This window comes from Moschus berezovskii, chromosome 9 (genome assembly GCF_049115385.1).
Source record: "Moschus berezovskii isolate FMDL1 chromosome 9, NW_MosBer_1.0, whole genome shotgun sequence".
Lineage (NCBI taxonomy): Eukaryota > Metazoa > Chordata > Mammalia > Artiodactyla > Moschidae > Moschus > Moschus berezovskii.
Genome location: NC_142468.1, coordinates 14,186,996 through 14,212,972, shown reverse-complemented (window position 1 = coordinate 14,212,972; position 25,977 = coordinate 14,186,996).

The following is a 25,977-nucleotide window of genomic DNA, read 5'->3' as shown; positions in this document are numbered from 1 at the left end:
GGTGCCTTCTGATTGTCAGTGACAGAACTTGGCGTTAGGTATCACTAGATCCTGTAGTTGAATGGCACCACCAGGACAGTCTCTTTCTCCAGCTCTTGGCTTTGTTTTCCTCTGTCTTGGGTCCATTCTCAAGCTAATGCCCTGAAGATAACCATCAGGAGCTTTGCAGCCCTGAGAAATCCTGAAGTTAATGGCATCTCTTTCCCAACACTTTCAGTGAAAGTCTGGACACTACTGTCGTTAGACCAATTTGATTTAGTTGCTATCCCAGGGGCATGAAATGTGGTGATTGGTCAGAAATAACAGAAATTTATCTCTTATAGTTCTGGAGGCTGGAAGTTCAAGATCGGTGTACTGGTAGATTCTGTATCTATATTTCCTCGATGCTCATCTTTTGCTGTAATCATACATGGCAGAAGGGATGATGGAACTCTCCAGCATCTCTCTCTTTTTCTTTTTTAATCATTCATTAGATAATTTGTATTTGGTTTGTTTAAGTAAATCCAGTCTTAATATATATAACCTGTTGCTTTACAGAAATAAAAACTACGATTAGTAATAATTCAGCTAAAGGTAGATTTCAACCAGTCCATTCTAGAGGAGATCAATCCTGGATGTTCATTGGAGGGACTGATGCTAAAGCTGAAGCTGCAATACTTTGGCCACCTCATGCGATGAGTTGACTCACTGGAAAAGACTCTGATGCTGGGAAAGGTTGGGGGCGGGAGGAGAAGGGGACGATGGAGAATGAGATGGCTGGATGGCATCACCAACTCTGTGGACATGAGTTTGAGTGAACTCCGGGAGTTGGTGATGGACAGGGAGGCCTGGCGTGCTGTGATTCATGGGGTCGCGGAGAGTTGGACACGACTGAGCGACTGAACTGAACTGAACTGAATTGAAAGGTAGATTTAAACTACATAGATTTCATTAACAAATCAAATTTGTTTAGCAAACTGGCTTTACTTTTTTAACTTTTTATTTTGTAGTGGAACAGTTTATTAACAACGTCGTGTTAGTTTCAGGCGTACAGCAAAGTGATTGGGTTATTCATATACATGTATCTCTTCTTTTTCAATTTTTTTTCAAATCCAGGGGCTCTTATATGAGGGCACTAACTGCATTCCTGAGGGCTCCACCCTCATGATCTGATCACCCCAGAGACCCCACCACCTAAGATCATAATAATATGCCCATCTCTGGAACTGAGGGATGGTCATGGTCACCTGAAACAAAAGGACAAAATTCATTTCATCCATGAGAAACCCGAGTGTTTCAGTGATTTGCCTGAGTTTAACCAGCTTACAAGAGATGGAGCCTGATTCTCAAACAGTCTGACTCCAGAGCTTGTCCTCTTAAAAAACAAGTTTTTAAAAAGGAATTTATATACACAGTAAAAATTCCAAATAGTGAAAAAAGGTGTACAGTGAACAGGAAGCTATACTTCAAGCCCTGACCCTGGTCCTCAACTCCCCTTTTCTTCCCCGCAATTATTCATCCAGGAGGTTTCATCACTTCTCTGCTTTATTATGCTGATCCAGAATAGTCTGTCTTCTAGATCTAATATGTCCCCACTTCCAAGGATTTTACCCCATGCCCAGTTTATTATGAGGTCTTTCCATTTGGACTGGCAGGAACACCAACTAGTTCCAGCCGGGTGTGAAGTTGAGAAGCTGTTGGACTTACTGCTCTGCGGTGGTTCTTTGTCAACCTCTAGTAGCTTCTCACACGTGTACTGACCAGTTCTCAGGCAGTAACTAGAGGGAATCCCTCTGCAAGTTGCTGGAGCTCCCTCTTCTCTGACACCCTGCCTTGTCAGTCTAATTGATGTGGACACCCTGATACAATCTCTGCCTCCTTAGTTCAAGGAGGCCACCAGGTTCCACCTGGAAAGGACTGCCTAGCAGCAAGCTGGGGCAATGGTATGGCCACGTCCTTCCTTTCCGTTCTCTTGTTGTTTAGTCGCTCAGTCGTGTCCGACTCTTTGTGACCCCATGGACTGCAGCACGCCAGGCTTCCCTTCTCTTAGCCATCAGCAACTCTTCCAGCACTGTCTGCTGCACAATGTCTTAAACTGTTACTTCCTTTTGTCATAAAAAAAAAAAAAACCTGAATAAGGAAAGAGGGTAACTCTGGTTCCTATTACTGCACCATGGCCAGAAGGAATGCTGCTTTCACCAGGATTTATGAATCCTTCGAGATATTCAGGCTTCCCTGGTGGCTCAGAGGTTAAGGCATCTGCCTGCAATGCTGGAGACCCGGGTTTGATCCCTGGGTCGGGAAGATCCCCTGGAGAAGGAAATGGCAACCCACTCCGGTATTCTTGCCTGGAGAATCCCATGGATAGAGAAGCCTGGTGGGCTACAGTCCACGGGGTCGCAAAGAGTCAGACACGACTGAGCGACTTCACTCACTCCAGAGATATTCAGTGCATAAACTAGCATATATATCCCCTCCTCTTTCTGCTGCAGTTTTGCACCTTACTTTAATTTCTTATTATCCTGCAGACTGTTCCCTATAGATTGACCTTAGTCTTTTAAAGACAGAGCCTGCACTCCTAACCCTTACTCTAGTCCGCTTCAGAGATTGACAGCTGAGCTATAGTTGGCTGTAACTGATGCTCAGTAAATAGTTGACGAGTTGAATAAATTATGTTGAAACTGCATCCAGGTGGCTGGACTCTCATGTTCTGATGACTGGAGGAAACAGGATATTCCATATTCAGTTTGGGGTCCTTTGTATTCCAGATTTCTCTGTCCTCTCCTTTTATTTCTCTGAAGTTTCTTCTTGCTTTCTGGCCCATTGAGGCTGAGACGCAGTAATATCTAAACCTCAGCTCTTGTCTTCTATTTGATAGTCTAGTTTATAGGACAAAGCCACATCCTCTGTATAAAAAAGAGGCACATGTACCCTTTTGGGGCAGCACTATAAGTGCTGGAAGATATGGAAGTGTGCCTGGACAGTGCTTGGCCTCTCGAAGCTCAGCAGATACTTTTTAGATGAACTGGGGGCTTACTTGTGTCTTGTGCAATTACTCTTCAGGCTTCTGACATCTATTTAGGATCTATTTAGTGAGGCTGTCAAAGATGAGTATATAGAGATAATTCATTCTTACAAATAGAAATGGAAAATACCCTAAATAATCATAGCAACAGAATTTAGTTGTTAAATTTGTGAGATAAAGTTATTAAATAATGGTGAAAGATTAGCATATAGCAAGACCCTGATGCTGGGAAAGATTGAAGGCAAGAGGAGAAGGGGACAACAGAAGATTAGATGGTTGGATGGCATCACTGACTCAATGGATGTGAGTTTGAGCAAGCTCTGGGAGTTGGTGATGGACAGGGAAGCCTGGTGTGCTGCAGTCCATGGGATTTCCATGACTGAGCGACTGAACTGATTAGTATTATCTTAGTCTGTTTGGACTATGACAAAAATACCACGGACTAGGTGCTTTGTACACAAAAACTTATTTCTCACAGTTCTGGAGGATGGGAAGGCCAAGATCAAGATTCTGGAAGATTTGGTGTCTGATGAGAACCTGATTCCTGATTCATAGGTGACCATCTTCCTATTGCATTCTCACATGGCAGCTGGGATACGGAGCTCTCTGGAGCCTCTTTAATAAGGGCACTAACCCAGTTCATGAGGGCTCCATCCTCATGACCCATCACCTTTTAAAAGCCTTGAAGCAGGAGATAGATGGGCTCCAGGCTGAGCAGTGGGGGTTGGTCCCCTGTGCACAGATACTCCAAGATGAAGATAATGGCAGGAGTGAAGAGGAGTTGAACTCTGCCCAGATAAGAGATGAATGGACCACATATTTATCATTCTGGAGGTCAAGGAGACCTTCCCAACTTCACATGCACAGAAAGGCTCCTTGGGGGTCAAAAAGGGCGGGAGCGCCACCCTGTAGTGGGTGATGTCTACTACTACAGGCCTCTTCGCTAGAATCTTTTTTGGCTAAGAGATGTGTGTGCACACAGGGGAGGACCTTGGGATAAACTGAATATGGACTCAGAGCCCACAAGGCAAGATGATTGGCCAGAGGAAGCCCAGAGGAAATGCCCCATGTAAGTGATTCAAACTACCATGAGAGTGTGACTCTCTGAGGCCACCTGTGAGGGTCTGCTGCTGCTGCTGCTGCTAAGTCACTTCAGTCGTGTCCGACTCTGTCAGGGTCTATTCACACATAAACTTTTCCTCCTAATAAACACTTGATTATTTTCACTACTTTCCATCTCTTTGTGGAAATTCATTTCTACAAAGTCAATGGGCAAGGCCTTGTCAGTGGACACTGGCCTAGTGGATAGGATTCAGTGCTCTCACTGCAGTGGCCTGACTTCAGTCTCTGGTCCAGAACTGAAACCCTGATTCAAGCCATTGCAGGCCATGGCCACCCACAATCATCCCCATCTCTTAATAGCATCACACTGGGGCATAGGATTTAATATATAAATGGGGAAGGGGACAAGCATTCAGTTTATAGCAAGTATTGACTCAATATATAGCTCTTAAAAATGTGTGAGTGTGTGTGTGTGTGATAAAGGTTAACATGGCCCCCAAATGCAAGTCAGTCACTTTGTCTGGGCTTTAGCTTTTTCTTACCACAAATTTGGCTAATACTCAGTCTTAGGTACAAGTTTACTATTTAACATCTCTTCTAGTTTGCACAGCACCCCGAAAAAGTGGCATTATTTGCCTCATTCCTACAGAACTAGTCAGGGATATATAGTTAACATATGGAAGAACTAGGATTTGAGTTCAGGTCCTTCTGACTTTAAAGCCTGAGCTCCAGCTGCTCATGGGGGTTAAAACATTGCTCCAAAGTGCGTTCTGCAGAAATCTACTCCTATGGATGGTTATAAGCAAAAATGTGCCCTATTCCTAGGGGTACTTGCATTTGTTTTTGAGGCATTTGCATTTTGGTTGTGATTTACAGTGCGAGACAGCTCACACAGTGTAGGCACATGCCATTTTACTGGTATTTATTTGCAGGTAAAGTGTTTTGTTTGTTTACAAGTTGAAGGTTTATGGCAACCCTGAATCAGGCAAGTCTACTGGTGCCATTTTTTCTCACTTCCTGACTGTGCACATTTTGGCAATTCTCACAATACTTCAAGCTTCTTCATTATTGCTGTATTTGTTATTGTGTTCTGTGATCAGTGATCTTTGCTGTTACTATTGCAAAAAAGATTAGAACTCGCTGAAGGCTCAGGTCATGTTTACCATTCTTTCGCAAGACAGTATTTTTTAATTAAGGTATGTACTTAGCTTTTCTAGACATAATGCTATTGCACACTTCATGGACTACAGTACAGTGTAAACATAACTCATATGCACTGGGAAGTAAAAAAAAGTGTGTGCCTCGCTTTGTTGTGATATTAGCTATGCTATGATGTTCTAGAGCCTAACATGCACTGTCTCTAAGGTATGATTGTATTTCCCATCTTATGCTGTGGTTCAGAGAGGAGTTTTAAACAGATGGTGGCTGGGTTGACACCTTGGTAAATACTGTAGCCATTTCTACATGCTGCCCAGATTGTAGAAATCAGAATATCAGGATGAAGAAGGCTCCAGAAATAATCTTTCAGGTCTACCTCTTCATTTTAAAAATGAGGAAATTGAGGCAAATGGAGACTACCTTAATCCAGGACGCCACTTGCTTCGGCTGAGAGTATCTAGAGCTCCCTGACTCCCAGTCCAGTGCTCTTTACTCCTGTGAATAAGAGTGTGTGTGTACTAAGTCGCATCAGTTGTGTCCAACGCTGTGTCACCCTGTGGGCTCTAGCCTGCCAGGCTCCTCTGTCCATGGGATTCTCCAGGCAAGACTACTGGAGTGGGTTGCCATGCCTTTCTCCAGGGGATCTTCCCAACCCAGGGATTGAACCCATGTCTCCTGTAGCTCCTGCATCGCAGGCGGATTCTTTACCTCTGAGCCACTGGGGAAGCCTGGGAATAAGAGAGTTCTTTCTAAATTTCCTGGCAATCAACGGGTGGTTTTATGTGTATTTTCGCTCTGATTGCGTTTCTCTGTGTTTTGGCTTATGTTCTTATTCTTTCCATCTCAGGCCTCCTCTTGACTGTTCACAGTGAGAGGACAGGTTGATCTAAGGAAAAGGCCGCTGGAGAGTTGCGTAGAGGGGGCCGTGGGATGTCGGACTACAGTCTTGCATCAACTCAGAGAGGGAGAGCTGTGCATCATTACACCCTGGATTTGTGGCTGAAAAGCTATGTGTACAGGTAAGATTTTATAGGTGAATCATATTAGGGACACGTCCTATATAAGACTACCACGCTCCCTTTGCTTTATCCATTCCATCTCTAGAGGTTTAACTTACAAAGACACATGAAAAAGGATGTTTTGAAAAGCACCGTATGCAATATCAAGACTATAAACAACCTGAGATACCGCTGACGGGGGCATGGTTATGAAAGCTGCGGCGCATGCAGAAGCAGCAGAGCATATACGAGGTGCAACATGGCAGATCGCACGTGCTAATATGGTGCAACCTACAAAATACAGTAAGTTAAAAAGCAAAGTGTATATATGTCTTGGTTTGGGTTTCTTCAAAAGAAAGCCTCAGACAAGGACTTGGGTGCTGAGTCATATACCGTTGGGTGTGTGAGGGTTTATCTTGCATCGTCTTTACCCATTCATCTGTTGATGGACACATAGGTTGTTTCCTTATCTTGTCAATCATAAATAATGCTACTATGAACATTGAGGGGCATGTATCTTTTCAAATTAGTGGGGTTTTGGATATATTAATATACCCAGGAGTGGGACTGCTGGATCATATGGTAGTTCTGTTTTTAGTTTTTTAAGAAGCCTCCATATTGTTTTCCGGAGAAGGCAATGGCACCCCACTCCAGTACTCTTGCCTGGAAAATCACATGGATGGAGGAGCCTGGAAGGCTACAGTCCATGGGTACGCTTAGGGTCGGACACGACTGAGTGACTTCACTTTCACTTTTCACTTTCGTGCATTGGAGAAGGAAATGGCAACCCACTCCAAAGAATCCCAGGGATGGGGAGCCTGGTGGGCTGCCATCTATGGGGTCGCACAGAGTCGGACACGACTGCAGTGACTTAGCAGTAGCATACTGTTTTCACCAGGGGCCGCACAAACTTACTTTTCCACCAACAGTGTGCAAGGATTCCCTTTCTCCACATTCTCACCAGCATTTGTTATTTGTGTTCCTTTTGATGATAACCGTTCTGACAGGTGTGAGCTGATATCTCATTATGGTTTTGATTTACATTTCCCTGGTGATTAGCGACGTTGAGCATCTTTTCTAGGCTGTCTGCATTTCCTCTTTGGAAAAATATCTATTCAGTTTTTCTGCCCATTCTTTGTTTTTTTTTTTAATTGTATGAGTTGTTTGTATATATTGCATATTAATCCCTTATTGGTCATATCATTTGCAAATATTTTCTCCCAGTTAGTAGGTCATCTTTTTGTTTTATCAATGGTTTTCAACTTTTAAGTTTAGTTAGATCCCATTTGTTTATTTTTGCTTTTGTTTCTTCTAACTTTAGGAGACAGATCCAAGAAATATTCCTGCAATTTATGTCAAAGGGTACTCTGCCTGTATTTTCCTCTAGGAGTTTTTTATTACGGTGCCTGGCCTTACGCTTAGGTCTTTAGTCCGTTTTGGATTTCTTTCTGTGTGTGCTGTTAGAGAATGTTGTATTTTCATTCCTCTACATCTGACTGTCCAGTTTTCCAGCACCACTTACTGAAGAGACTGTCTTTCTTCATAGTATATTCTTTAATAATCAGTGACGTTTTGATCAATGATCATTTTAAGTTAATGTCTGTTTATAGTGTAAGGCAATATTCAAAGTTTACTTATTCCTGGGATATTAAATTGTCCTGGCAACAATTGTTTAAAATCCTTTCTCACTGGATTGCTTTGGCAGTTTTGTCAAGAATTAATTGACCATGTATGATTTGGTCTATATCTGGACCTTTTATTCTATTCCACCCATCTATACGTCTATCCTATGTTAATAGCACACTGTCTTTATTATTGTAGCCTTATGATAAATCCAAAAGCAGTGTAAGAGCCAAGTGTGGTTCTTACACTGTTTTTGGATGTAGTGTAGGAGGTAGGGTAAATCCTCCAACTTTGTTCTTCTTTTTCAAAGTTGTTTTGGCTATTTTAAATTCTTAACATTTACATACAAATTTTATTATCAGTTCATCAATTCCTATTAAAAAAACCCCGAGATTACATTGAATCCCAATACATTGGAAAATATTAAACATCTTAATAATATTATATCTGTATCTGACAATCTGTAAATGTTAAATATACTTCCTTCGTTTAGGTCTTAATTTTTTCTGTATTTTGTCATTTTCAGTGTGGAGGTTTAGCATATATTTTGTTAAATTTATCCACAAGTGTTCTATATTTTTTGATGCTGTCACAAATAGTGTTTGTAGTAGCCAGCCTCCAGGTTGGCCCTCAATGCTCCTTATCTGCTGGTACTCATGCCCTTGTACAGTATCCCCTGTAACACCCATACGATGTACCAGGTCTGTGTGACTAACAGGATACGGCAGTTGTGTCTGACTCTTTGTGACCCCATGGACTGTATATAGCACACCAGGCCTCTCTGTCCTTCTCCTTCTCCTGAAGTTTGCCCAAGTTTATTTCCATTGCATTGGTGATGCCGTCCAGCCATCTCATCCTCAGATGCCCGCTTCTTCTTCTGCCCTCAGTCTTTCCCAGCATCAGCGACTTCTCTGATGAGTCATCTGTTTGCTTCAGGTGGCCAAAATATTGGAGTTTTGACTTCAGCTTCAGTCCTTCCAACGAGTGTTCAGGGTTGATTTCCCTTAAGATTGACTGGTTTGATCTCCTTCCTGTCCAAGGGGCTCTCAGGAGTCTTCTCCAGCAGTTGGAAGCCATCAATTCTTCAGTGCTTTTTACAGTCCAACTCTCACAATACATGACTACTGAGAAAACCATAGCCTTGACTATATGGACCTTTGTCGGCAGAGTAATGTCTGCTTTTCAGCACACTGTCGAGGTTTGTCATAGCTTTCCTGCCAAGAAGCAAACGTCTTCTGATTTCATGGCTGCAGTCACCATCCGCAGTGATTTTAGAGCTGAAGAAGAGGAAATTGTCACTGCTACCACCTTTCCCCCCTCTATTTGCCATGAAGTCAACCAAGGTCTGCCTAGTCAAGGCTATGGTTTTTCTCATGGTCATGTATGGATGTGAGAGTTGGACTGTGAAGATAGCTGATCGCTGAAGAATTGATGCTTTTGAACTGTGGTGCTGGAGAAGACTCTTGAGAGTCCCTTGGACTGCAAGGAGATCCAACCAGTCCATTCTTAAGGAGATCAATCCTGGGTGTTCACTGGAAGGACTGATGCTAAAGCTGAAACTGCAATACTTTGGCCACCTCATGCGACGAGTTGACTCACTGGAAAAGACTCTGATGCTGGGAGGGATTGGGGGCAGGAGGAGAAAGGGACAACAGAGAATGAGATGGCTGGATGGCATCACCGACTCGATGAACATGAGTTTGAGTGAACTCCGGGAGTTGGTGATGGACAGGGAGGCCTGGCGTGCTGTGATTCACGGGGTCGCAAAGAGTCGGACACGACTGAGTGACTGAACTGAACTGAAATGAACTGAATGGGACTGGATGCTATGATCTCAGCTTTTTAATATTCAGTTTTAAGCCAGTTTTTCTATTATTTGAGGCACATTTGCATTTCATCTGAGAGAAACCAGGAGACTCTGCTCCCATTGGCTGCTTTTGGGATCACAGTGCTTCCTTGGTGCTTGAAACTTGGATAAATGGGTTTTCATAACCATTTGAGATCCTTGAGAGACATGTCCAGACTGAGATATGTGGGAATTTTGGTAAACTGTTGATAATTTCCTGTCCCCTTGAATCAATATATTTGTTCAATCAAGATGTTTGTTCAGCTTTAATTTGGAAGAGGAGTTGAAAATTGGGATAGCGAAAAAAGAATGGAGAAGGAGGGCTGTTGGTAGAAACCTCAAAATAGGAAGACTATTAAGATATTAGCTACCCTAAATGACAAATATTTACTATTGAAATCATGGCCTTTAGGGTTCTTAGCCACACTTTCAGGATCATTTTACATTATTTCTTTAAACACACCTTTTATTTTCCTGAGAAGAGTTTTGAAATTGCTGTTTTCCTCCTTCTCCTTAAAATTTCCAGTGACATACCAACATCCGGTGATGTTTTGGCATACTTTTCATTCTATACTGGTGCCTGGCAGAGCCACTCCTTATTCTGACTCTGGCCTATGTCCCTTCAGTGCTTTGAGGTCAGTAAGAGTTTGATCAGTATTTGTTGAGAGCTCAGTGTCCCCTTCCTCAAGACTCCAGGGAGATGGGTATGAGATATTATGATAATTTATTTCCACTCAAGGGTCTTAAGACCAGAAAAAGCCTCTGTTGGCCCACTTCAGAGGCTGGGGTTAATGTCCGTATGAGTACGGAGACTGAGACATGGGATTCTGAAAAGGATACTTGCAGTGGATAAAATGATAGAAAAGAGTCTGGGTGGCTCCATCAAGTCCCAAACAGCTATCAACTTCTCACGGTTAACATGCGGAGAAAGGCTAGAACCTCTCCGCTTTCTCCTGCATCCAGGCAGCTATGGGTCTTGAAGATTGTGACAATGACTGCTGAGCGGAGGATAGCAATGCAGTCTCTCTCTGTCCTCTGTCTCATTTTTCATTCTCTCTCCTTGATCTCCCTCTAATCTAGACTGGGACAATCAGATGACAAAAGAGTTCTACTTTAAAACAAGCGCAGTCAGGTATTTATAGTAAGGAAATGGACCGAATGAGCCAGCTGCTAAAAAATAGAAGGTCTGACTTTGTCCATTCAGGAAGATAGTGGCCCAATGCAGTTAGGGATAAAATAATTCAGCTCTAATATTTAGAAAACTTATCCCAGATTGGAATGGTTGGCCTCTCATGAGAAATGCTACAGATTTTTCCAAACTGGCAGCAATGGTGGGGATGGACTTTGCAGGGAAAAGGCTTGACATTGCCTGGACATCAGAAGATATGCTCAAGTCTGTTTCAGTTTCCCTCAAGAAAAATTGGTCCAAGTCGTCTAAGCTCTGCACTACATATCTGTGAGTAAAGGTTGCTGAATCCTTAAGGGAGGTTTGGGGGCTCTGACTTATGTTTGTGGAATTCTAATTCTACGCCAATCGTGTGGTAGATACTCATTCAATTTTCACACATGGGTAAGTTCGGTGAATGAATAAACATATGCATAGCATTTACTGAGCTTTCCTGCTGGCTCAGATGGTAAAGAATCTGCCTGCAATGGAGAAGACCTGGGTTTGATTCCTGGATTGGTAAGATCCCCTGGAGAAAGGCATGGCTACCCATTCCAATATTCTTGCCTGGAGAATCCCATGGACAGAGGAGCCTGGGGGCTGCAGTCCACAGGGTTGCAAAGAATTGGACATGATAGAGCGACTAACACTTTCACTTTCACTATTAAGCACTTGCTGAGTACCATGCACCATGCTAGGCCCTTCTCATTCTGTTTACTTAGGTCTCATCATAACCTTGGCATATGGTCTCCATTTTGCTGATACACAGAGTCTCAGCTAGGATTTTTCAAAGCCATATTGGTTGAGAAGAGCAGATTGAGATTTATCTAGCATGCAGGATAGATACGGAGTCTTGATTTATGCAGTCCTTTTGTCATTTTATTCTGGGCTGTGCACTTTAAGGCCCTCAATCAGATTTATAATGAAGGCGTTCTTGACTACATCTCATGATCTCTTCCTCCTTTGAGTTCAATAGCCTACTTGTACTGAGATGCTTGGATGGCATCACTGACTCGATGGACGTGAGTTTGAGTCAACTCCAGGAGTTGGTGATGGACAGGGAGGCCTGGCGTGCTGCAGTCCATGGGGTTGCAAAGAATCAGACACGACTGTGTGACTGAACTGAACTGAACTGTTCAACTTTGCATCCACAGTGTTTTCTTTTCCACTGTATCAGTTTGGAAATGCTTTAAGGCACAAGGAAAAAACCTCAACCAATGTGCTGTTTAAAAAAAATAGGTTTCAAGTTCTTTGATAGACCTCCAATTGAGATCTAGCATCTCTGTCCCCTCTCCTTGAATCTGATAACTGCTTTGACCAATTGAATAATGAAGAAATGACACGGATTTCTGCATGAGGCTGAATCATAAAAAATCCATGAAACTTCTTCATATGCCTCTTGGAATGCTTGCTCTTAGAACACAGCCATAGTACTGTGAAAAGCCTAAACCTTAGGGAGAGGCCACGTGTCCTGGCACTTGGTCAACAGTCCCACGTGAGTCTAGTCTTTGGCCCTTCCAGCTTGAGTACCAGACATGTGAGTGAAGAAGTACTCTTGGAATTGGATTCTGCAGGTCTAGTTATTCTAGTTCCTGGGTATTTGAGTCACTTACCTGGTTGAACCTTCTCAATAGAGGCACCAGATACCATGGAGTAGAGACAAACCGTTGCAGATGGACTATGTCTGAATTCTTGACCTGCCGCCTGTGAGCTTAATAAAATAATTTAATGTCACTAAGTTTTAGAGTAGCTTGTTATATGGTACCAGTAACTGGGATATCCAGCTAGCACTGGTTTACAGCAATTAAAATATGTGTTCAGTTCAGTTCAGTTGCTCAGTCGTGTCCAACTCTTTGCAACCCCATGGACTGAAGCACGCGAGGCCTCCCTGTCCATCACCAACTCCCGCAGTTCACTCAAACTCATGTCCATCGAGTCGGTGATGCCATCCAGCCATCTCATTCTCTCATCCCCTTCTCCTCCTGCCCCCAATCCCTGCCAGCATCAAAGTCTTTTCCAGTGAGTCAACTCGTCGCATGAGGTGGCCAAAGTATTGGAGTTTCAGCTCTAGCATCAGTCCTTCCAATGAACACCCAGGACTGATCTCCTTTAGAATGGACTGGTTGGATCTCCTTGCAGTCCAAGGGACTCTCAAGAGTCTTCTCCAGCACCACAGTTCAAAAGCATCAATTCTTCGGTGATCAGCTTTCTTCATATGGCAATATAAAAGTATGGAAAGATCCTGGGTCCCTAATGGCATAGTTGAGCAATGAACTAACACCAACAAGGGCTTACCTCTAGATCTCTCACTTCCTTAAATACGGGTACACACATGAGAGTTGGATGAAGAAAGCTGATCACCGAAGAATTGATGCTTTTGAACTGTGGTGCTGGAGAAGACTCTTGAGAGTCCCTTGGACTGCAAGGAGATCCAACCAGTCCATTCTTAAGGAGATCAGTCCTGGGTGTTCATTGGAAGGACTGATGCTAAAGCTGAAACTCCAATACTTTGGCCACCTCATGCGACGAGTTGACTCACTGGAAAAGGCTCCGATGCTAGGAGGGATTGGGGGTGGGAGGAGAAGGGGACGACGGAGAATGAGATGGCTGGATGGCATCACTGACTCGATGGACATGAGTTTGAGTGAACTCCGGGAGTTGGTGATGAACAGGGAGGCCTGGTGTGTTGTGATTCATGGGGTCGCAAAGAGTCGGACACGACTAAGTGACTGAACTGAACTGGACTGAATGTTACCTTTTGTCCTCATGCTTGTTGCCTCATAGTTTTGGCATAAATGCTGTAGCTCCAGGCATTGCATCAGCATTCAAGTTAGAAAGAAGAAAGGACAGGCAGAGCTTGCCTCATCTATATGGTTTTATTAAGAAAGCAAAAGCTTTCCCAGAAACCCTCATGTCCTTATTTATGTCTCACCAGTTATAATTTTGTCACATGGCCACTCTGATGGGAAGAGAGGCTGAAAAAAATGAGCATTTATCTCGCAGATTGCTGTCCTAAACACAGTCTGGATTTGCTTAGCAAGGACGCCAGAGGCCACGAGTACCACGTGGGCAAGGCTGGTGTCTGCCACATACCTCAATTGCTTTGCATTATTTTTTCTGGTTGGTTCAACTAGGTAGTGAGTTACTGAAAACAGAGATAATGATGATTACTTCTCTGCAATGCTTCTTAGCATCCAACATAGCACTGAGAATGTCATTTCTATTTAATGCGTTCACCTGTTGAAGAAAGAGGAACATAATAAGAAGGTGATTTTCCAGAGCAGAAGTCTTCACATTTTTTTTTCTGCATAGCCCCTGAAAACATTTTGAGAGGCAATATACCTCTTTGTACATTTTAAAGCTGGTATTTGCAGATTTTTTAATAAATTTACACAAAAAATTACAAAGAATATAATTTTTGGCAAGTAGTTAATGCTGAAATTTTAAAGTAAACCTTTATATCGCTTTTTAAAATTTCCAGTCTAAATACCATACTGATTTGATACTACTGTCTTCTGTTTTAAAATTTGCAAATGAGTTTTCCTTTAGAAGTTAGAATATTTTACAGTTTTTCTTTTTCTCCCTGTACTCACATTTTCATTCTAGTTTCCTCACAGAATTTTATTCTAATGTAATATATTTTTAGGCTTGAAAGTTTGCTTTGTTGCTTTCTTGCTTCTTGTATCATGCTTCTTTGCAACAAAAACATACATATATAAGTTGAAACAGCAATTTAAAACATTTCATGTGACTAAAAGGTGATGGACAGGGAGGCCTGGTGTGCTGTGATTCATGGGGTCGCAGAGAGTCGGACATGACTGAGCAACTGAACTGAACTGAAAAGGCTTTAAGTACTAAAACATTTCTTCTGGATTGAATTATCATTGAAATTATTATACTATATAATTGAGAAAAGCAGCATAAATATATTACACCTTTTGATGTGGAATTATTAAACACAGAAGTGAAATTCATTGCAAATGTTTCTTCTGTGAGATGGATGGGATTTTAAAAATTTGTATCATGTATCTGTGTATGAAAATTACTTATTGCTTGAATGAAACAGTTTGGCATCAATTGCAAGCCTATTTTTGTTTATTAAGACTTAAGTGTGGACAAATGTTAAGTAGACTTATTATGGTCATCATTTTGCAATATTTACAAGTATTGGATCATTATATTATACACCTGAAACTAGTGTAATGTTATATTTCAATTAAAAAAAAAGATGAATGAGCTGAATACATTTACATAAGTAAATGGGAACTTAAGGAATATTATTACCTTTGAATTGTTTGAATGACTTCCAAGTTGTATATCAAAAATCACATAATGGCCTGTCATCAAGAATTATTTTTAATGATCTATCAGCTGACAGCTCAATTAGGTCCTCCTTTGATTATGTGGAAAACACCTGACTTGGAAAATAACTTGCAGCCAGTCATTTGAGCTGTTCTCTTGCAAATAGATTTTCTTTGCTTATTAGAGACATTCACAGCCTCAGTATTTCTATTTCCTACCCACTGTTTGGAAGTCTGTGCTCCAGGATACATCATAGTAAGATTTGGGATGAGGGAGCCCTTTGTCTTGCTGGGAGGAGGGCTGCTGTGAAAGATAACTTGGGAAGATGGGGAGGAGAACTTGCCTGATGCCCCAGTTGCTGGCAGATCAAGTTTAGGAGAGTCTGTAGGAAAACAGAGGATTTGAAAATGGATCCTCATCAGTCTATCCTTGTCCCCAAACCAAGAGCCTGAGTACCCCAACTTGAAGACTGCTGTTCCAAAGGCTATCAGAGCTCATAGAGATGCTATCACTCTTGGAGAGGCTGAGTTTGCTTGAGTTTCCTTTAGGCATACTACCTCTCACTCAATGAGCTGCTCTATGCAGTGCCTGAAAAGTCTTATCGAGTCTGAGAACAGTGTTCAGAGGCAGGAATCATTATCTCTATTTTGCAAATGAGGATGCAGTGGTGAAGGGAAGTAGCAGCCATCAGGCACCAAAACTGGGGTTCAGACCCGGGTGATGGGTGTACAGAGCCTGAGCTGTTTAGTCACTTTCAGTGGAGCCTGGCTCTGGGAACAGGGAGCCCTGCTCTTCACAGGAGCTGTTGCTCGGACTGCCGTTGCTTCTATCTGTGTTTCCTTCTTGGCAAATTTCTCTAAAGCAGTGGTTCTCAAACCCAGGTGGCTGGGCCCCACCTCTTGAATTGCTGATTCTGTAGGTGTGGGTGAGGCCGAGAATCTGCATTCCTAACAAGTTCCCAGGTGTCGGGGGGAAAGGGCCCACTTCTCTAAAGCCTGTCCAGTCTCTGGGAGAGAGTCCCATTTCTAATGTATGTAGGGGCAGATGCTTTCCCCCTTAAGTTTCTTTTAGGACTGAGGTTGTCACTTGCCTGCTAAGTCGCTTCAGCTGTGTCCGACTCTTTGCGACGCCATGGACTGTAGCCCGCCAGGCTTCTCTGTCCATGGGATTCTCCAGGCAAGAATACTAGAGTGGGTTGCCATTCACTTGTCTAGAAGTGAGTATATATGAAATGCACATTGAATATATATATTTCAGCACCTGAAACAACTTTGGAAAAACTTGTGCTGCAGGAATTTTTGTTGCAGATTTCTTTGCTGATATGTGTATGTAGGTGTATCTGCATGAGGGGAACTGTGTTTACACGTTTTTATTTATTGGCGTATACTTTGCACACGAAGGTCCTCTGTGTCTCTGCTAACTTGTTCACTCTGCATGTCTGGATGGGGTTTTCTTTCCTGCATTCTTCACCTATTAGTTCAATCCGCAAGATTCATCTCAAAATAATGCTTTTGCTCTGAAATTTGCTGGTTAACTTAAGTGCCTCTTCCTGGCAAGTTCCTTTAGCCTGGCATAGCATCGTATAGGCATGATCTTGCTTACATGTTCTTTCTCACATTGGTTGAAAAATTTGATACTATTAAGTGCTAAATAAATAACAGTTAGCAAACTTTTAATTCAGTTCAGTTCAGTCACTCAGTCGTGTCCAACTCTTTGCGACTCCATGAATCACAGCACGCCAGGCCTTCCTGTCCATCACCAACGAGGCATTTGCTAAACACCTTACATTTACTACTTCATTAAATCCTTATAACAATTTTAGAGATACTGTTATCATGCATAATGCATAGTTGTGGAAACCGAGGCACAGAAAGGTAAGTTGGCCAAGGGCACACATCTATTCAAGGGGCATTTCCTTGTTGAAGTCTCTGTGGCCTAGACTGACTCTCAGACTTGCAGCCCCAGATACTGACCTGTCAGCCTGTGAAGCTCATTGACATGAATGCACATAATTGAGAGAATGACAATCCATTGATTTGTGTGACAAGAAATGCCAAGGGGAGCAGATACTCTGGACAGTGTGCTGTGTCTCTTAGGGCAGACTTCTCAGGAAGCCAAAGTATAAGCCTCCATTTGACTAGCCAGCAAAACGGTTCATACCAGGGCAGTTAGTGACACGGGTCCAATCTCTCGTGGCCTGGGGTTAATACAATTCATTGTTGCAGCAAAGATATCGTTGGGAACGAGAGGGCAAGTCCTTAGGCACTATTGCTTGGTGGATAAGGGCAGAGATTCTGCAGCTGGACTGGATGGTTCAATTCCAGCACTACCAGATACTAGCTTTGTGACACTGAGCAAGTTACTTATCTGACCAAGATATTCAAGACAATGGAACCTAACTCAAAAGCTTGTTTCGAGGGCTAATATATTTGTGTATGGAAAGAACTTAGAGGTGTATCAGAACTGTGCTGTGTGACTATTAAATGCATTGTATTCTCAGTGCCTAGCAGAGGCGGGGCACATAGCTAGTGCTCCATGCATAGTTTTGAATGAATGAATAAATGCATGAATGATTAGTTTGACTGAAACTCTGTTAGACTCTACCAGTGAAGAAAGCCGATCGCCGAAGAATCGATGCTTTTGAACTGTGGTGCTGGAGAAGACTCTTGAGAGTCCCTTGGACTGCAAGGAGATCCAACCAGTCCATTCTAAAGGAGATCAGTCCTGGGTGTTCACTGGAAGGACTGATGCTAAAGCTGAGACTCCAATACTTTGGCCACCTCATGCGATGAGTTGACTCACTGGAAATGACTCTGATGCTGGGAGGGATTGGGGGTGGGAGGAGACGGGGACGACAGAGAATGAGATGGCTGGATGGCATCACCGACTCGATGGACATGAGTTTGAGTGAACTCCGGGAGTTGGTGATGGACAGGGAGGCCTGGCGTGCTGTGATTCATGGGGTCGCAAAGAGTCGGACACGACTGAGCGACTGAACTGAACTGAACGGAACTGAATAGTAAAGAGATCCATTCCCACCCTGCCCCCCCCAGTAATCAGGTAGATTTGTTTTAAATCAGTTTGGTACATGAAACAGATTAGTTTTGCAGTTTTTTTTAAATTAATTAACTTATTTTTAAATTTTTATTGGAGGCTAATTATTTTACAATATTATATTGGTTGGTTTTGCCATACACTGACATGAATCTGCCCCAGGTGTACATGAGTTCCCCCTCCTGAACCCCCCTCCCACCTCCCTCCTCCCCTTATCCTCCCTCTGGGTCATCCCCGCACACCAGCCCCGAGCATCCTGTAACATGCATCGACCCTGAACTGGAGATTCGTTTCACATATGATGATATACATGTTTCAATGCCATTCTCCAAAACCATCCCACCCTCACCCTCTCCCACAGAGTCCCAAAGACTGTTCTATACATCTGTGTCTCTTTTGCTGTCTCGTATACAGGGTTATCATTTGCATCTTTCTAAATTCCATATATATGCGTTAGTATATTGTATTGGTGTTTTTCTTTCTGGCTTACTTCACTCTGTATAATAGGCTCCAGTTTCATCCACCTCATTAGAACTGGTTCAAATGCATTCTTTTTAATGGCTGAGTAATACTCCATTGTGTATATATACCAAAGCTTTCTTATCCATTCGTCTGCAGATGGACATCTAGGTTGCTTCCATGTCCTCGCTATTATAAACAGTGCTGCAATGAACATTGGAGTACATGTGTCTCTTTCAATTCTGGTTTCCTCGGTGTGTATGCCCAGGAGTGCGATTGCTGGATCATATGGCAGTTCTATTTCCAGACATTTCTCCAAAGAAGACATACAGATGGCTAACAAACACATGAAAAAATGCTCAACATCCCTCATAATCAGAGAAATGCAAATCAAAACCACAATGAGATACCATTTCACACCAGTCAGAATGGCTGCTATCCAAAAGTCTACATGCAATAAATGCTGGAGAGGGTGTGGAGAGAAAGGAACCTTCTTACACTGTTGGTTGGAATGCAAACTAGTACAACCACTATGGAGAATAGTGTGGAGATTCCTCAAAAAACTGGAAATAGTTTTGCAGTTTTTTAATGAACTGAAATAGAAATTTCTAAATGCAGCAGTCTACCTGTGCGACAAATATCTGTAAGGTAAAATAAGGGATTTTTAATGGAATTACAATCTGCATGAACAAATCGGATGAAAAGTGTGGAAAGGTTTCTATATATTTTCTGGATTAAAAAAAAAAACAAAATTATTAATGGCTCAGGAAGGGGTGGGATGAGCTGCGGAGTGCTGGAAGGAGCTCAGGAGGCTAGGTGGAACGTGTCCTGAGGTGGGTTTAGAACTACGTAGGCTCTAGACAGCCCTTCTGAAATGTGTGGGCCTGAGCGTCACTTGCTACCCTGTTCCATGCTCACTGTCTCTGGTCAATCTGTTTTCTCAGGGTAACAGTAAGGACAGAATCCTTGGGAAACTTTTCTAGCCATCATCTTAGTTCTTTTCAAGGCTTCTGTATAAATGCCACGTGTGCTACTAGTTCAAATCAAAGGAGAGGAAAGAGACAGGCTGCAAGGTTAGGGGGAACTCAATGTGTCAGTAACAGTGTGACAACGGCTGGTACTATTTACTGAGCATTTCTGAGCGTTGACACAGTGAGTTCTATCTCTTGATTCAAACTGGTAGCTGCATCTCTGCTCATCTTGTGGTTCAGGTGACCTTGATTCATCTTTATTGTTTTAACATGTTAAACTGTCTTCTATCGTTTCTCTGAAATGCTAAACTGCAAGGAGCTCAAACCAGTCAATCCTAAAGGAAATCAGTCCTGAATATTCATTGGAAGGACTGATACTGAAGCTGAAACTCCAATACTTTGGCCACCTGATAGGAAGAACAGATTCACTGGAAAAGACCCTGATGCTGGGAAAGATTGAAGGCAGGAGGAGAAGGGGACAACAGAGGGTGAGATGGTTGGATGGCATCACTGACCGGATGGACATGAGTCTGAGCAAGCTCCGGGAGTTGGTGATGGACAGGGAGACCTGGCGTGCTGCAGTCCATGGGGTCGCAAAGAGTCGGACAAGACTGAGCAACTGAACTGAAAGCTAGCTCTCTTAAATCATGGACATTTGGAGCTCTTGTTTATTTCTGGCTTCAGTTCAGTTCAGTCCCGTCGCTCAGTCGTGTCCGACTCTTTGCGACCCCATGACTCGCAGCACACCAGGCCTCCCTGTCTATCACCAACTCCCGGAGTTCACTCAAACTCATGTCCATCGAGTCGGTGATGCCATCCAGCCATCTCATCCTCTGTCGTCCCCGTCTCCTCCCACCCCCAATCCTTCCCAGCATCAGAGTCTTTTCCAGTGAGTCAACTCATCGCATGAGGTGGCCAAAGTATTGGAGTTTCAGCTTTAGCATCAGTCCTTCCAATGAACACCCAGGACTGATCTCCTTAAGAATGGACTGGTTGGATCTCCTTACAGTCCAAGGGACTCTCAAGAGTCTTCTCCAACACCACAGTTCAAAAGCATCAATTCTTCGGCCATCAGCTTTCTTCACAGTCCAACTCTCACATCCACACATGACCACTGGAACTTAGGAGGGTGAAAACCTCCACCTGTTTTCTCACACTCTTTCTGTTGCTCTGTTTTTCATTACCTTTAAAAAATCTGAGAGCCTTAGTGTATTCCCACCCAAAGACTCAGTAATGTAGATGCAAGATTTACTGACTTTGTGTGTGTCCATATTTTTCAAGTACCCCGTAGCCTATTTGTCATTGACAGTTGTTTTTACAAAGTCTTCATTCCTGTTTAAATGTGTTTCTTGGCTGCGTCCCTCTTTCCTTTCCTGTATTTTCACTATTTAAACAGTGGGTTATGGCTTTTTGGATTTCGTGGAGTGAAAGAAAAAGAGAGGCAGGGAACTTATGTAGGGTTGCTATCTTTTAATTTTTCCAAATAAAGATGAATACCCTTTACTTTTACCATCACTTCATAAAAGAAGCTGCCCAGTGGAGTCCAGGAAGCATGGCAGTTGCCTTTGTGGAGATGAGGTCTTGCAGGGGTTCTCCTTCTGTGCTGATTCAAGTTCAGTGCAATCTCTTGGGCATCCACTGTGTGCTCAACTTCGTGCTGAACATAAAAGAAAGACTGGACTTTTGCCTTCATGCTCAGGGATCCCACAGGGGAGATGAGACGAACAGCTCGGTAGGACTGTAAATCTGGGTCTGCCTTTTCCATGAGTCTGTGTTCTTTTTAAAGGTAAAGATCGTGCCCTTACGTCTCTTACATCCCACTGCACCAGCGTATGTCTGACATATCACACACGTTCTATCAGTGTTTGCACACTCATAAAGAATTATGGGACAGTGCAAGCTGAGATATCTGTAGATCTTCACTTGGAGTCAGTCATGTACCACTACTGTATGGTACTGTATCATGAGTGGTAGGATAGTGCAGGAAGTGGGTAGGTCACAGCTGACTCAAGTTGGCAGGAAGACTTCATGGAGGGAGATGGTGAGGTTTGAGATGGGCCCTCAGGAGTGATCAGAAGTCAAACGACCTGACAATAAGCAGTGAAACTCTGTTGGAAAGCAGCTTGAGGCCCAAGCATTAATACCCAGAAGAGGTTATGTCTTCGTTTTGCAGGGTAATGGCTTACTTGGGGGTAGCATGGGGATGATGATGGATGCCAAAGAACATTTAGGGCAATGGTTCACAATTGCGGGTGATTTTGCCCACTATGGGACATTTGGCAAGATCTGGAGACATTTTTGTTTCTTAAAACTGGGGAAGGGTGCCTTTGGCAAGTAGTTCTGGCATATGGTAGAGGCCAGGGATGCTGCTAAATACACAGGTGGTTGTCTTCCCCCACTGAAGACTGGTCACTGATGTCAGCAGTGTTATAGTTTAGAAACTCTAGGGAATTCCCTGGTGGTCCCGTGGTTGGGACTCCATGCTTTCATTGTCGAGGGCCCAAGTTTGATTCTTGGTTGGGGAACAAAGATCCCCCAAGCCACACAGTGTGGCAAAAAACAAACAAACAAACCACCACCTCTCTGATTTAGTGGGATTAAGAAGAAACAGGAAATAAATATGGTGTTATCAATAGCATTTCATGATCATGAGCAGTGCCCGGAATCCAAAGCTGCTCTTACAGGGTGACAGTTTCTCCTCTCCCTCTCTCTCAGGAGCTTCCTTTTCCCTCCCTTCATCCGTCTCTCTCCTGACTTGTGTTGTAGGCATCCTTCTCTTATCTCATTACCTCTCCTTTGGTTTCAGACCTTCAGAACTTCTGCTGGCTTCCAGCCAGTGAAGACCTCAAAGCCACCTGGGAAACTCTGGGAGGCTGTTGGGCCTGTCTGCTGGGTCTGAGTTTCTTTGTCTTAACAGGGAAGGTTTGGGGCTGGGACATGTTTACTGGTCTTTTTGGGTTTGATAAAGCAAAACTCTGAGACATTTGAGAGCTGTGTTGGAGAAGACAGTCTAGACTCCAGACTTTTCTATGGGTTTCAGAGACCTCAGACCAATAGTATGGGGAAAGAAGAGGCCAGTTGACTGCTCAGTGAGAAAAAGTCATTCCAGGGGGAGGGAGAATGTGGACCATCCCTATTGCCAGAAGTGCTACCAGAAACACCTGCCTGGGCTCTTCTAGAGAAGACCATTAAGACCCTTGCTGTCAATGAAGAAAACAAGCTGTATTTTCGAGTAATGTTAGGTGTACAGAAAATTGTGAAGATAATACAGAGTATCCTCACATTCCCTCTATCTGGTTTGCTTTGGTATTAACATTTTATGTGTGTGACACATTTATTACAGTTGATGACTCAACACTGATATGTTCTTATTCACTAGAGTCTGTGCTTTATTCAGATTTCCTTAGTTTTTACCTAGTGTTCTTTTTCTGTTCCAGGATCTCACCTAGAATGTCACACTACATTTAGGTTCCCCTTGGTTGTGATGATTTCTCAGACTTTCCCTGCTTTTGATGACCTTGACAGTTTGGAGGTGCACTGGTCAGGTGTTTTGTAGACTGTCCCTCAGTTGGGCTTGGCTCGATGTGTTTCTTACAATCAGACTGAGGGTCGTGGGTGTTGGGGAGGAAGAGCACAGAGATGAAGAGGTTTCTTATCACGTAGTCTCAGTGATGCAGACTGTGACCACCTGGCTGAGACAGCATTTGTCAGTTCTCTCCAATGTGAAATTATTATTGGCATTTTTGTCCCTTTTATACTGTACTCTTTAGAAAGTAGTCACACTGTGTACAGCCCACACTTATGGAGTGGGAGGTTAGGCTCCCCTTCCTTGCGAGGAGTCTTTAGTTTTAAAAGAAAAAAAAAAAACTATTTTGACCCTTGTTTGCCTCCCAGGCGCAGTGAGTGAGTCCACTCTCGTTTCTTCCTCCATGTCCGACAGTTAATCGAGGCGTGGGGATTTACTGAAGGTAACAAATGACCATCTTCCCTTAGAAGGGTTACTGGAATGCTGAAGTTGCTAATTACTCTCCTCTCCACTTCTCCCAAGCAGTGCTCTTGAGAGAGATGGGACAAACCTATCTTTAGTGAGAGCTGCAACTCAGGAAACCGGGAGGCTGAGGATGAGGAAGGGGTGGCCACTTACCAAAAGTGAAGCAGGAGGAAGGGGATGAAGAATTGAGTGGCCTAAAGGGAAATGACGTGGCTAAGAGGGAATTAGTGGGGAGTCTGATCACTGGGACTAATTGAAATTTCTCAGTCCATGCTGTCTCTCAGCCTTGCTTCTGGATTTCTGTTTGTACCTTTGCTGATGCGGGGGTGAGCAGAAATGTTTATTCTGGGACAGTGGCTGGAAGGAAAGGCTGCTTGGAGTCTCTGGCTTTTTCCCCTAACTTGTGGAGTCCATGTCCTCTACATCAGGCCTTCGCTGCTTGACGTGTTAGTTTGAGCCCAAAAGGGTAAGTATAGGCACAAGTGAAGCTTGATCCCCGTTCCTACTTTTGGCAGATACTGCTAACTGATCACATCTCTCTCTGCTGCCGAGACAGGCATGTCCTCACTCAGGTTCTTTCTCAACACACTGCTGTGGGTATTAATTACGTATCAGTTGGCGTGGGCAATGAGTAAATGATTTGCCATTCCTGGTCTAGACAGATACTTTTTTAAGCTATTAAGATTCGGGTTACACAATTCATTCATTATTAAATCAACAAATATTTCTGAGTACCTACATGTACTAGGCATTGAGCCAGAGGCTGGGTATGTATTGGTGAATAAAATAGACAAGGTCCTTGCCTTTGTGGAGTGTACAGATTGTAAATTCTTTGATAAATGTCATGTATAGTATCTCAGTAGCTCTTTGTATGAAGTGATAGTCGCTCAGTCATGTCCAACTCTTTGTGATCCCATGGACTGTAGCCCACCAGGCTCTTCTGTCCATGGAATTCTCCAGGCAAGAATACTGGAGTGTGTTGCCATTCTCTTCTCCAGGGAATCTTCCCAATTCAGGGATCAAACCCAGGTCTCCTATATTGCAGGTGGATTCTTTACCAGTTAAGCCACCAAGGAAGCTCTTTGTATGGTTTCAGTTCAGTTCAGTTCAGTTGCTCAGTCGTGTCCGACTCTTTGCGACCCCATGAATCACAGCACGCCAGGCCTCCCTGTTGTATGGTTTAGGGCAATCAAAATCAGCTATGGCAGGAGGGGTAGTAAGTAGATTTCATTAAGGATCTTGCTGCTGCTGCTAAGTCACTTCAGTCATGTCTGACTCTGTGTGACCCCATAGACGGCCTCCTACCAGGCTTCCCTGTCCCTGGGATTCTCCAGGCAAGAGTACTGGAGTGGGGTGCCATTGCCTTCTCTGTTAAGCATCTTGGGCAAAGTTCCAATATATGATCTCATTTAATCCTCACAGCCACCTTATAAGTTAGGAAGCAGTAGTCACAATCTACAAATGAGAAAAACAAGGCATACAGAAGTTGCCCAAGAACCAAGAGCAGAGATCGAATCTTTGTCAGTCAGGTGCCAACAGCATTGGTTCTTACACCGTGCCTCACTCGTTCGAGCTTTCCGTTCTTCAATAAAGAGGGGATGTTTTCAGAAAAAGAGGGTAGATTAGAGTCCATGCTAGGGAGAAGGGAGGCTGGGTCTGTGTAGATGCTGACCTATTGTTGCTGGAGGCTTGGCTGAGGTTGCTGGGTGGGACTGAGGCAGCCAGTGGAACAGGGCTCTGGCTAGAATGATGCTGTAAATTATGCCAGCCCCAAGAATATGCCTCATCACATCACACCAGCCTGATTTCCTCCTAGGCCTACCTTGGACTTGTAATGTAACCAGTCCTCTCCCCATTTCTACCAGCTGCTGAAAGTGTGAAGATTTCTCCCCATGCTCTTGGGTTGCCTGGAGATAAGTTGTGCTCTGAAAAGATGTGCTGCAGGAAGAGGAGGAAAGGGCAAATATTGGGCACAGCTGGGCTGAACTTGCCCTCCTGCCGGTGGCTCCGCTCCAAGCCTAGACATCTATCCGGGCCTGAACACCCAGCCAGGCCTTGCTGTGTTCTCACATTTAGCCCAGAGCTTTCCACCAGGCCTTGGCAATGTAACTCCTGAATGCTCGGAGGTTCATTCACAGAGATTGATGTTGTTTGGAGTCCCAGAAAGTCCTCCTTGAATAGTAGGTCCAGTGTGGGTGAAATAAAGGACTTTCCTGGAAAAGAACTAGGGAAGAAAATCTCTGAGGCTTCACTTAGTTATTTCCAGAGACTGGAAAGACCCCATGTCTCATAGAGAAGCATGCCTTTTCTTCTTTTCCTAAATACCAGTTTAGTAGGCTATGGG